Source organism: Macaca thibetana, chromosome 14 (genome assembly GCF_024542745.1).
Source record: "Macaca thibetana thibetana isolate TM-01 chromosome 14, ASM2454274v1, whole genome shotgun sequence".
Taxonomy (NCBI): domain Eukaryota; kingdom Metazoa; phylum Chordata; class Mammalia; order Primates; family Cercopithecidae; genus Macaca; species Macaca thibetana.
Window position 1 is genome coordinate 17849318 of NC_065591.1, and position 13570 is coordinate 17862887.

At 48.2% G+C, this 13570-nt stretch overlaps 2 protein-coding genes across 3 annotated transcripts in view; both read left to right on the forward strand.

The window, feature by feature from the left end:
- The window catches only part of AGBL2 (AGBL carboxypeptidase 2), a 77084-nt gene extending 63573 nt beyond the window's left edge, over positions 1 to 13511 (forward strand). Inside the window, exons 17-18 of the transcript XR_007719438.1 lie at positions 9890 to 10002; positions 13445 to 13511. The gene's annotated coding sequence lies outside the window, so the exon portion shown is untranslated. The remainder of the gene's footprint in view (positions 1 to 9889; positions 10003 to 13444) is intronic.
- The window catches only part of C1QTNF4 (C1q and TNF related 4), a 99583-nt gene that overhangs the window by 30350 nt on the left and 55663 nt on the right, over positions 1 to 13570 (forward strand). The gene's annotated exons all lie outside the window — the stretch shown is intronic.

Sequence of the window (13570 nt, forward strand, 5' to 3'; positions counted from 1 at the left end):
CGTAATGCACTGAGTAGAGGGCTCTACACACAGAAAGCACTCAGGAGTGGTGAGCTGGCATCACTCTTGTCTGCCTTTACTTCCATTCCATTCCTTTATTCTATTTTTTTGAGACAGTTTTGCTCTGTCACCCAGGCTGGAGTGCAATGGCAACATCTCTGCTCACTGCTTCTTCCGCCTCCGAGGTTCAAGTGATTCTTATGCCTCAGCTTCCCAAGTAGTTGGGATTACAGCCACGTGCCACCATGCCTGGCTAATTTAGGTATTTTCAGTAGAGACAGGGTTTCACCATGTTGGCCAGTCTGATCTTGAACTCCTGACCTCAAGTGATCTGTCTATCTCGGCCTCCAAAGGTGCTGGGATTGCAGGTGTGAGCCACCACACCCACCCTCTTTTCTTTGTTCTTAGAGGAAAAAAGTGCCCAACTTTGGGTTTAAGGCTAATCTCTCCACCTTATGCTTCAATTCAATCTCTCTACTTTATCTTCCCAAACTTTCTGCATTGCTTTACCCCCTCTTGTCTTTCTCCCTCCCTACCAGCAACTTCGCTGTGGCCTCAAAACATGCCAGGCTTCTCCCATATTTAAAGAAAGAACATGCAGGCTGGGCACCGTGGCTCATACCTGTAATTCCAGCACTTTGGGAGACCCAGGTGGGCGTATAGCCTGAGGTCAGGAGTTCAAGACCAGCCTGGCCAACATGGTGAAACCCGTCTTTACTAAAAATACAAAAATTAGCTGGGCGTAGGGACAGTTGCCTGTAATCTCAGCTACTCAGGAGGCTGAGGCAGGAGAATCGCTTGAACCTGGGAGGTGGAGGTTGTGGCGAGCCGAGATCACACCATTGCACTCCAGCCTGGGTGACAAGAGCAAGACTTCATCTCAAAAAAAAAAGAACATGGCTTCTGATCAGCTGTGAATAAATAAATGTTTTAAAAGCACAGGCTGGGCACAGTGGCTCACACCTGTAATCCCAGCACTTTGGGAAGCCAAGGTGGGCAGATCAAGAGGTTAGGAGTTCGAGATCAGCCTGGCCAACATGGTGAAACCCCTGTCTCTACTAAAAATACAAAAATTAGCCAGGCGTGGTGGCAGGAGGTGGAAGGTGCAGTGAGTGAAGATCACGCCACTGCACTCGAGCCTGGGCAACAGAGCGAGACTCTGTCTCAAAAAAAAAAAAAGAAAAAAGAAAAGAAAAGAAAAAGAAATAACTTGAGACTGGGTAGTTCATAACGAAGAGGTTTGGGCCGGGCACAGTGACTCATGCCTGTAATACCAGCACTATGGGAGGCCAAGGCAGGCAGATCACCTGAGGTCGGGAGTTCGAGACCAGCCTGACCAACATGGAGAAACCCCATCTCTACAAAAATACAAAAATCAGCCAGCCATGGTGGTGCGTGCCTGTAATCCCAGCTACTTCAGAGGCTGAGGCAGGAGAATTGCTTTAATCCAGGATGCAGAAGTTGCAGTGAGCCGAGATCACGCCATTGCACTGCAGCCTGGGTGACAGAGTGAGACTCTGTCTCAAAAAAATAAATAAATAGTGTCTTCCTAAGTTCTGCAAACCATTCTAGTGTTGACAAAAAGAGCCAAACTCTATGTAGTATTTGAAGGGATGTATTCTGAGCCAAATGTGAGGACCATGACACAGCCTCAGGAGGTCCTTATGTGGTTCACAGCCACATGTGCCCAAGATGGTTGCATTACAGCTTAATATTAGGGGGACAGAAGTTACAGGCAGACATCAATCAATACATATGGAGTGCCAGCTCAGTGGCTCATGCCTGTAATCCCAACAATTTGGGAAGCCGAGATGGGAGGATTGCTTGAGGCCAGGAGTGTGAGACCAGTCTGGCCAACATGGCCAAACCCTGTCTCTACTAAAATGCAAAAAATTAGCTGGGCATGGTGGCACGTGCCTGTAGTCCCAGCTACTTGGGAGGTAGAGGCAGGAGAATCACTTGAACCCAGGAGGTGAAAGCTGCAGTGAGCCAAGATCACACCACTGCACTCCGCCTGGGCAACAGAGCAAGGATGTCTCAACAACAACAACAACAACAACAAAATGTGGGGTATACATTGGTCCAGAAAAGCAGGACAACTCAAAGTGGGGAGGGGGAAGTGCTTCCAGGTCATAAGTGGATTCAAAGATTTTCTGATTGGCAATTGGTTGAAAGAGTTATTATATAAAGAGATCTGGAATAAAAGTTCTTTTTTTTTTTTTTTTTTTTTTTTTTCAGACGGAGTCTTGCTCTGTCGCCCAGGCTGGAGTGCAGTGGCCAGATCTCAGCTCACTGCAAGCTCCGCCTCCCGGGTTCACGCCATTCTCCTGCCTCAGCCTCTGGAGTAGCTGGAACTACAGGCGCCCGCCACCTCGCCCGGCTAGTTTTTTGTATTTTTTTAGTAGAGACTGGGTTTCACCATGTTAGCTAGGATGGTCTTGATCTTGTGACCTCTTGATCCGCCCGTCTCGGCCTCCCAAAGTGCTGGGATTACAGGCTTGAGCCACCGCGCCCGGCCAAAAGTTCTTATTATGTAGATGAAGTCTCATAGGTGGCCACCCTTAGAGGCAATAGGTGGCAAATGTTTCCTACTCAGACTTTTAAAAGGTGCTAGATAGGCTGGGCATGGTGGCTTATGCCTGTAATCCCAGCACTTTGGGAGGCCAAGGCGGGCGGATCATGAGGTCAGGAGTTCGAGACCAGCCTGACCAACATGGTGAAACCCCATCTCTACTAAGGCAGAAGGTCGCTTGAACTGGGGAGGCAGAGGTGGCAGTGAGCTGAAATGGTGCCATTGCACTCCAGCCTGGGCAACAAGAGCGAAACTCTGTCTCAAAAAAAAAAAAAGGTTTAATTGGCTCAGCTCTGCAGGCTTTACAGGAAGCATGATGCTGGCATCTGCTCAGCTTCCAGGGAAGCCTCAGGGAGCTTACAATCATGTAGGAAGGTGAAGGAGGAGCAGGCACATCACATAGCAAAAGCAGGATTTAGAGAGGGAGAGGGGAGGTGTCACAGACTTTTAAATGACCAGCTCTCGTGCTCTCATGAGGTCTCAACTGTCATGAAGACAGCACCAAGCCATGAGGGATCCTCCTGCGTGATCCAAACACCTCTTGCCAGGCTGCACCTCCAGCATCCACAGTCATAATTCAACATGACATTTGGGCAGGGGTAAATGTCCAAACTATATCAGGGGTTTTATTTTTAGTTTACACTAGCAAATTATCAAACCTTAGGAGAGGACGGTGGAAACCCTGATTTATAACCAGTTGGGCATAAGGGTCTTTATAAAAGGGAGGCAGGAGGATCAGACTCAGAAAAAGGACATGTGAATGATGCAGGATTTATGCTCCTTAGTTCAGCTAAATCCGAGTTCTTGTCTCATGACCAGGAAAAATTAGGCATGTGGCCACACTGAAGAATAGAACAGAATTTATTAAACGAAGGAAAAGTTTTCAGCAAAGAGAGGGATCCTACAAAAAGGTTTCCACTTCACAACTGAATACCAGGGCTCCCATACATGAGCGGAAGAGGCGAGGCTCCTCCCCAGCATAGGGCAGGAAATCCTAGTAGCTCCATCCTGATCCCCCAGTGCGCATTTGGGCATGCCCACACAAGCGATGGGTAGTATCAGAAAAGGCAACATTCAATTGGTTAAAAGGCATTATTCAGAGAGAATCAATAGGAAAAGGGTGAGCAAACAAGGGCAGAAGATCTCCCTGAGGGTTGCAGGTTTCATCTGGGACCAGCAGTCCGGTCTTTTGGCCTTCAGGCTGTTTTAGGTTTGAAGGTGGGGTTTTCACCAAGGACCCTTCCCTATATGCCCAGGCATTTGTCTGCCTCCTGCCTCTATCATGAAGACAGAAAAGGTTGAACTGATGCCCTTTGAAGGTGGAGGAAGTGGCCAGAAGCCAAGGAATGCAGATGGCCTCTGGAAGCTTGAAAAGGGAAAGACACAGTTTCTCCTCTGGAAACTGAAGAAGTATGAATAGCGCCTTGGCAACACCTTGATTTTAACCCTTTAAGACTCATTTCAGGCTGGGCATGGAGGCTTATGCCTGTAATCCCAGACTTTGGGAGGCCAAGTCGGGTGGATCACCTGAGGTCTGGAGTTCAAGACAAGCCCGGCCAAAATGGCGAAATCCCGTCTCTACTAAAAATACAAAAATTAGCCAGGCATGGTGGCAGGCCCCTGTAATCCCAGCTACTCGGGAGGCTGAGGCAGGAGAATTACTTGAACCCAGGAAGCAGAGGTTGCAGTAAACTGAGATTGCGCCACTGCACTCCAGACTGGGTGACAGAGCAAAACTCCATCGAAAAAAAAAAAAAGACTCATTTCAGGCTGGGTGCAGTGGCTCATGCCTGTAATCCCAGCACTTTGGGAGGCCGAGGTGGGAGGATTGCTTGAGCCTAGGAGTTCGAGACCAGCCTGGCCAACATGGTGAAACCCTCTCTCTAGTAAAAATACAAAAATTAGCCAGGTGTGGTGCTGTACGCCTGTAATCCCAGCTACTCAGGTGGCTGAGGCAGGAGAATTGCTTGAACCAGGGAGATGGAGGTTGCAGTGAGCTAAGATCGTGCCACTGCACTCCAGCCTGGGCAACAGAATGAGACTCCATCTCAAAAAGAGAAAAAATAAAGACTCATTTCAGATTTCTGACCTCCATGGTATGATAATAAATGTGTGTTGTTTTAATCCACTAAGTTTGTGGTAATATGTCACAGCACAAAAGGAAATTAACAGCACTTAAATATTACAAAAAAATAGACCAGGCGCAGTGGCTTACGCCTGTAATCCCAGCACTTTGGGAGGCCGAGGTGGGCGGGTCACGAGGTCAGGAGGTCAGGAGTTCGAGACCAGCCTGGCCAACATAGTGAAACCATGTTTCTACTAAAAATACAAAAATTAGCCGGGCATGGTGGCACACACCTGTAGTCCCAGCTACTCAGGAGGCTGAGGCGGGAGAATCACTTGAACCCAGGAGGTGGAGGTTGTGACGAGCCAAGATTGCACCACTGCACTCCAGCCTGGACAACAGAGCAAGACTCCATCTCAAAAAAAATATGTTATTACAAAAAAAAAATATGATATTTTGAAAATGAGATCACTGAGGTCCATTCTGGAAACCGGTCAGGGAGTACTAAAAAAATAAACCACACACTTCATAAGGCCAGGGCATAAAGAAGGGTGGCATCATTTGCACCTTTGGCAAAATAAGACTTAAGGTGCCCCAGTGTCCTGTGGGAGATCCTAAGTCTGTGTTGAAAACAAGGACTGAGGCTGGGCACTGTGACTCACGACTATAATCCCAGCACTTTGGGAGGCCGAGGCAGGCGGATCACCTGAGGTCGGGAGTTCGAGAGCAGCCTGACCAACCTGGAGAAAACCTCATCTCCACTAAAAGTACAAAATTAGCCGGGTGTGGTGGACGCCTGTAATCCCAGCTACTCAGGAGACTGAGGCAGGAGAATTGCTTGAACCCAGGAGGTGGAGGCTGTGGTGGGCCCAGATCACGCCATTGCACTCCAGCCTGGACAACAAGAGCAAAACTCTGTCTCAAAAAAAAAAAAGAAAAGAAAAGAAAAGAAAACAAGGACTGATGCTAAGAAGGAGAATGATTTTTGCCTTTCCTCCAGTTCTCAGGATTGGAATCCAAAGACAGTGTCCATGACTGTACTGCCAGGCAACATGTCCTTTATCATTCTTCAGACTTCTCTAGAGAGCAAAGGTAGGAAAGTATGACAAAAGGCTAGAGGAACCCTAGCCAAACCAGAAAAATTTGCTATTCTTGAAAAGGAAAAGGGAAAACACTTTCCAAATATGGATCCCAAGCTGAGATATTTGAAAATAAATCTCTAAAGCACACAGATTTTATGCAAAAGAGATGGGCTTCTCCTGGCACTATGCAGGGGAACTATATAAAGGATGTTCTCTCTAAGGAACTGTTTTACATCCAAGATAACAGTTTTATTTTTTATTTTTTATTATTTATTGATTTTTGGAGACAGAGTCTCACTCTGTCACCCCAGCTGGAGTGCAGTGACTTGATGTCGGCTCAACACAACCTCCACCTCCTGGGTTCAAGCGATTCTTCTGCCTCCTCCTCCTGAGTAGCTCAGACTGCAGGCGTGTGCCACCACGCCCAGCTAATTTTTTTTTGTATTTTAGTAGAGACAAGGTTTCACTCTGTTGGCCAGGCTGGTCTCGAACTCCTGAGGTCAGGTGATCCGCCCACCTTGGCCTCCCAAAGTGCTAGGATTATAGACGTGAGCCACTGCGCCTGGCAAGACAACAGTTTTAGATACTCCTTAGGAAGCTTGAGAAGGACAGGAGGAAAATCTAAGGCCAGCAAAGACAGTTTGCCTATCCCTTTAGCTGGGTGACCCTTTTCAGTCATTCTAAGACAAATTGAACTTAAGTTGGTGGAAAGAACCCAAGAACCCCAGCTGTCAGGACTTCCCTTCCTTTCGTAGATATTGTGGTTTGCTCCCAAGCAGCCCAGATCCTGAGGCAGGACAGGATTTCCCAACACGTATGGTACTGATGTCTCCAGATGTAGGGGTCAAGGGATAGCTCCTTCACCCTCTGAAGTTTTGCTGAAAAATCAACTTCAAAAAGGCAGATTAACTGGAAAAACAAAAGGCATAGAAATTTATTGACATTAGCATGGTGTGAATCACAGAGTGATTGTCCATCCCTCTAGGTGGTTCAGAAGCTAATATACCATCCTAGAAAAACAGGTTATAGGAGGGGGAAGAAGAATTTGTTCTTGTTTTGAGACAGGGTCTTGCTCTCTTGCCCAGGCTAGAGTGCAGTGGCATGATCATGGCTCACTGAAGCTTCGACCTCCCTGGCAATCTTTCCACCTCAGCCTCCTGAGTCACTGGGACTACAAGCACACACCACCAAGCCCAGTTAATTTTTTCTTCTTTTTTTTTTGTTTTTTTGTTTTTTTGTTTTTGAGACAGAGTCTCGCTCTGTCGCCCAGGCTGGAGTGCAGTGGCCGGATCTCAGCTCACTGCAAGCTCCGCCTCCCGGGTTCACGCCATTCTCCTGCCTCAGCCTCCGGAGTAGCTGGGACTACAGGCGCCCGCCACCGCGCCTGGCTAGGTTTTTGTATTTTTAGTAGAGACGGGGTTTCACCGTGTTAGCCAGGATGGTCTAGGTCTTCTGACTTCGTGACCGCCCGCCTCAGCCTCCCAAAATGTTGGGATTACAGGCATAAGCCACCGTGCCCAGCCTATTTTTTCTATTTTTTTGTAGAGACAGGGTGTCGCTATGTTGCCCAGGCTGGTTTTGAACTACTGGAGTCAAACAATCCTCCTGCCTAGGCCTCCTAAAGTGTGGGATTACAGGCGTGAGCCACTGTGTCCGGCCAGGATAACGGTTTTGGAAGAGACTGTAGGAGGATGAAAGCCAGGGAGACCTTGAGGCTTTTTCAGTTCAGTATGTCAAAATACCATACATTTTGAGGTATTGGTTTTGAAGCCCTAATGCAGACTTTGATAAATATCCCCTGAGGGCCAAAATTAACCCTGTTGAGAACCACTAGTCTAAGCCAATCATTGGTTTAGGTGGTGGTGGGTGACTCACTTCTGTCCAGTTATTCATGAGAATTCTGCTGGGGAGGTTTCTGAGAAAAGGTTTCTTCCTCCAAAAAGAGCCATTTTGAGGGCCAGGCGTGGTGGCTCACGCCTGTAATTCCAGCACTTTGGGAGGCCGAGGTGGGCGTTATCACAAGGTCAGGAGATTGAGACCATCTTGGCTAACACGGTGAAACCCCGTCTCTACTAAAAATACAAAAAATTAGCCTGGTGTGGTGGCTCATTCCTGTAGTCCCAGCTACTTAAGAGGCAGAAGCAGGAGAATCACTTGAATCTGGGAGCAGAGGTTGCAGTGAGCCGAGATCCTGCCATTCCACTCCAGCCTGGGCAACAGCGTGAGATTCCGTCTCAAAAAAACAAAAAACAAAAAAAGAGCCATTTTGTGATGAGCTTCGGTGTGCCAAAAAAGAGAGAACTGGCCGGGCGTGGTGGCTCAAGCCTGTAATCCCAGCACTTTGGGAGGCCGAGACGGGCGGATCACGAGGTCAGGAGATCGAGACCATCCTGGCTAACACAGTGAAACCCCGTCTCTACTAAAAAAAAATACAAAAAACTAGCCGGGCGAGGTGGCGGGCGCCTGTAGTCCCAGCTACTCGGGAGGCTGAGGCAGGAGAATGGCGTAAACCCGGGAGGCGGAGCTTGCAGTGAGCCGAGATCGCGCCACTGCACTCCAGCCTGGGTGACAGAGCCAGACTCCGTCTCAAAAAAAAAAAAAAAAAAAGAGAGAACTATTTTAAAAACGACACCTTCTTGAAGGCCGGATGCGGTGACTCACACCTGTAATCCCAGCACTTTCAGAGGCTGAGGTGGGCAGATCACCTGAGGTTGGGAGTTCGAGACCAGCCTGACCAACATGGCAAAACCCCGTCTCTACTAAAAAAACAAAAATTAGCTAGGTGTTGAGCACCTGTAATCCCAGCGACTCGGGAGGCTGAGGCAGGAGAATCGCTTGAACCCAAGAGGCAGAGGTTGCAGTGAGCCAAGGTCACGCCATTGCACCGTAGCCTGGGCGACAAGAGTGAAACTCCGTCTCTAAAAAACAAAAAAAAGAAAAAAACCTTCTCTCTTCTTCCTCTGTCAATGCTGCATGTGAGGCTCAAAACTATTTTGCTACCAGCCTAAGGATGAAGAGCACAGGGATGGAGAGAATCTGGGTGTTTGGTAAGACCGTTGTGTCACAACCTCATCCAAGCAGAAGGCTGCTTGAACTCAGGTCTTCCTATAAGGCAAAATAAATACAATGAATATATGCTGGCTGGGTACGGTGGTTCATGCCTGTAATCCCAGCACTTTGGGAGGCTGATGGGGGAGGGTCGCTTGAGCACAGAAGTTCAAGACCAGCCTGGACAGCCTTGGACCAGGTTAGGATTATGAGAAGGGCTTGAATTTTGCTAAGATACAGGCCCAGTTAAATGATAGCCAGTCATTATTCTGGCAATCACAAGATATAGGAGTAACTTTCCCAATTACTCCTATAGATAACATCACTCTTGTACCACTTAAGATTGGCCTTTTGTGACGTTTTTCAATTACTTGGGTTTTTATGGTCTTTTTTTCTCCTTTTTGTGGAAATTGGGTCTTGCTGTGTTGCCCAGGCAGGTCTCAAACTATCCTCCCACCTCTGCCTCCTGAAATACTGGGATTATAGACGTAAACCATCATACCTGGCAGAGATAACATCACTAACATAGAATCTAAAATTGGCTTTTTGAGATGTTTTTTAGACTTCTGTATTTCTGGCTATTGACTCCACTCAGACCCACCACTCGTGACATCTGGTCCTGTGGCCTCCATCCAGAGGCTGTCGAGGACCGCTTTCTATACCCCTATGATTTCATCCCCAACCAATCAACATTCCCCATTCCTGAGTCCCCTGCCCACCAAAGCATCCTTGAAAAACCCTCGCCTCTGAGCCCTCGGGGAGAGTGATTTGAGCTTAAGTTCTTCCGCATGGCCCGCACTGTGTTAATTAAACTCTTTCTTTACTGTAACACCACAGTCTCAGTGAACTGATTTTGTCTGTGCAGCAGGCAGGAAGAACCCATTGGACAATTACATGATCTCTCTCCCAAGTCAGACTGCCTCTCAGTCCAGGAGACGTTTTTTTTTCTTCAAGACAGGGTCGTACTCTGTCCCCCAGGCTGGAGTATAGTGGCACAATCTCGATTCACTGTAACTTCCGCTTCCCAGGCTTGAGCAATACTCCCACCTCAGCCTCCTGAAAAGCTGGGACTACAGGTGCAAGTCACCATGCTCAAATAATTTTTTTTTTTCTTTTTTGGAGAGACGGGGTTTCACCATGTTGCCCAGGCTGGTCTCAAACTCCTGAGCTCAAAGCAATCCACCCAAGTGCTGGAATTACAGGCATGTGCCCTGCTCCCAAGAGGCTTTTAACTGGTAAATTCATTCAGCCTTCCCTGGGCTGCCTTTTTTTTTTTTTTTTTAGATGGAGTTTTGCTCTTGTTGCCCAGGCTGGCGTGCAATGGCATGATCTCAGCTCACTGCAACCTCCACCTCCCGGGTTCAAGCGACTCTCCTGCCTCAGCCTCCCAAGTAGCTGGGATTACAGGCATGCGTCATCACGCCTAGCTAATTTTTTTAGTAGAGATGGGGTATCTCCATGTTGGTCAGGCTGGTCTTTTTTTTTTTTTAATTTTTTTTTTTGAGACAGAGTCTCGCTCTGTCACCCAGGCTGGGGTGCAGTGGCCGGATCTCAGCTCACTGCAAGCTCCGCCTCCCGGGTTTAGGCCATTCTCCTGCCTCAGCCTCCCGAGTAGCTGGGACTACAGGCGCCCGCCACCTCGCCCGGCTAGTTTTTTTTTTGTATTTTTTAGTAGAGATGGGGTTTCACCGTGTTAGCCAGGATGGTCTCGATCTCCTGACCTCGTGATCCGCCCGTCTCGGCCTCCCAAAGTGCTGGAATTACAGGCTTGAGCCACCGCGCCCGGCCAAGCTGGTCTTTTTTTTTTTTTTTTTTTTGAGACAGAGTCTTGCTCTGTCGCCCAGGCTGGAGTGCAGTGGTGTGATCTCAGCTCACTGCAACCTCTGCCTCCTGGGTTTACACCATTCTCCTGCCTCAGCCTCCCAAGGAGCTGGGACTACAGGCGCCCACCACCACACCTGGCTAATTTTTTGTATTTTTAGTAGAGACAGAGTTTCACCGGGTTAGCCAGGATGGTCTCGATCTCCTGACCTCACAATCCGCTCCCCTCAGCCTCCCAAAGTGCTGGGATTACAGGTGTGAGCCACCGCGCCCAGCTTCTGGGCTTCATTATTGACCTCTTGGAAGCTTCTGGTATATTGACTATCCTTTCTTTTTCCAAACTTTTCTCTTGAATTCAGTGACATGCTTTTCTAGTTCTGTTTCCTTCCTGATTAATTCTGCCCCTTTTGACTTCTGTTATTCCTCTCACCACTGCAATATGGGTCACCAAATATAACCCATCTTAGGGTCACCATACTGAACTGTATCAGGGAATGCCATTCAGATCATAGTCTTTGTCATTGGCCCCACTCAGTTATGCAGTGCACAGCCTAGGCAGCTGTACATAGCACCTCTTACCTTATCTATACTGCTGACTTCAGTTATGTTACCTATTCTCTGCAGATTCTTACCAAAACCCCATCAGCAGCTTCTGCCTTGCACCATTGGAAAATATTGTGGAGCAGACTGAATCCCCCAACCACCCACCCCGGCAAGAGGCTCTGTGCCTCCCTGTGCTCACTAGCATCAGTGGGACAAGGCAGTATTATTTGGCACCATCAGTGCACAAATCCAAGAATAAAGAATGCGGCCGGGCGCGGTGGCTCACGCCTGTAATCCCAGCACTTTGGGAGGCCGAGACGGGCGGATCACAAGGTCAGGAGATCGAGACCATCCTGGCTAACACGGTGAAACCCCGTCTCTACTAAAAGTACAAAAAACTAGCCGGGCGAGGTGGCGGGCGCCTGTAGTCCCAGCTACTCGGGAGGCTGAGGCAGGAGAATGGCGTAAACCCAGGAGGCGGAGCTTGTAGTGAGCCGAGTTCGCGCCACTGCACTCCAGCCTGGGTGAGAGAGCAAAGACTCCGTCTCAAAAAAAAAAAAAAAAAGAATAAAGAATGCAACCAGATGTGGTGACTCATACCTGTAATCCCAGCACTTTGGAAGGCAGGTGGATCACTTGAGTTCAAGAGTTTGAGACCAGCCTGGGGCAACATGCCGAGACCCCCATCTCTACTAAAAATACAAAAAAATAGCTGGGCATGGTGGTGCACACCTGTGGTCCCGGCTAATTGGGAGACTGAGGTAGGAGGATCGCTTGAGCCCGGGAGGTGGAGGTTGCAGTGAGCCGAGATTACACCACTGCACTCCGACTTGGGTGACGAAGAGAGACCCTGTCTCAAAAAAAAAAAAAAAAAAAAAAAAAAAAGAATCCCCTGCTAAATAGTCTCTCTGGCTCAGCTTTATGTTTCTAGATTCAGTTAGAAGCCACTTGTTTCTTACAACTTTATTTTTTATTTATTTATTTTTTTGAGACGGAGTCTCGCCCTGTCGCCTAGGCTGGAGTGCAATGGCATGAAGCTCACTGCAGCCTCCACCTCCCGGGCTCAAGAGATTCTCCTGCCTCAGCCTCCCGAGTAGCTGGGATTACAGGCACCTGCCATCATGCCCAGCTAATTTTTGTATTTTTAGTACAGATGGGGTTTCACCATGTTGGTCAGGCTGGTCTTGAACACCTGACCCCAGGTGATCCACCCAACTCGGCCTCCTAAAGTGTTGGGGTTACAGGTGTGAGCCACCGTGCCCGGCCAAACATCTGTATTTCAATATACAGTTTTTAAAAAAATCCTTTCCTATGCACAACTTCACTTAATGCTCATAATAACCCTGAGAGGTAGACAGTAGTGTTAGATTTAGATACAAACACTGGAAATTAAAGAGGCTAAAATGACAAATGGATGCAGTGGAAAAGCCAGGATCCAAATCCAAGTCTTTTCCCTGCGGTACTTCATTCTGCTCCAAGCTCAGATTGGCCAAATGTTGTTTGATAGAACACAGGAGCTGGGGCTGAAGGAGCAGGGACAATGCCTTTTTCACTTTTGCCTCTGATAGCCTGTAGACCGGTAGGCACTGAAGTATTTGCTCACTTGTGCAATAAATATTTATTGAGTACCTTGTATGTGCTGGGCACTGAAAACACAACCGTGAACAAAGGCTGTCACGGTTCCTGAACTCATGGAGCTTCCACTCCAGTGGAGGAGACATAATTTCAGTGATAATGCTACGACAGGGGACAATGTGGGAGAAAATAAGAGGGAGGTGGCCAGGCACGATGGCTCACTCCTGTAATCCCAGCACTTTGGAAGGCCAAGGTGGGTGAATCACGAGGTCAGGAGTTTGAGACCAGCCCGGCCAATATCGTGAAACCCTGTCTCTACTAAAAAGACAAAAATTAGCCGGGTGTGGTGGCAGATGCCTGTAATCCCAGCTACTAGGGAGGCTGAGGCAGGAGAATTGCTTGAACCCGGGAGGCGAAGGTTGCAGTGAGCTGAGATCACGCCACTACACTCCAGCCTGGGTGACAGAGCGAGACTCCGTCTCAAAAAAGAAAAAGAAAAGGGGGAGGTAATTTTAGAATGGTCAGAGAAGGTTTTGCTGAGAAGATAACATTAATTAAACGAATAAATGAATGAAGAGCCACTCGCTAGCGGATTATTTGCTATACTTAAGAGTTTGTCAGCCACTAGACTGTTAACGGCTCTGATGCTGAATATCTTTTGAACCCTATGTTGATGATGCTCAAAAGGCAAGTGCAGAGGTGAAGCATAACGAAGAATCCTTTTCCATTTCTTTTCAGTCCTCTGACTTTGCCTTTGCCGTCAGGGTCACACTCCCCCCTCTGCCACTCCCTTCTGTTTCCGGACACTTGCGGCCTGGACGCGCATGTGCGAGAGAAACCGTCATTCCCGGAGGACGAGCCCCC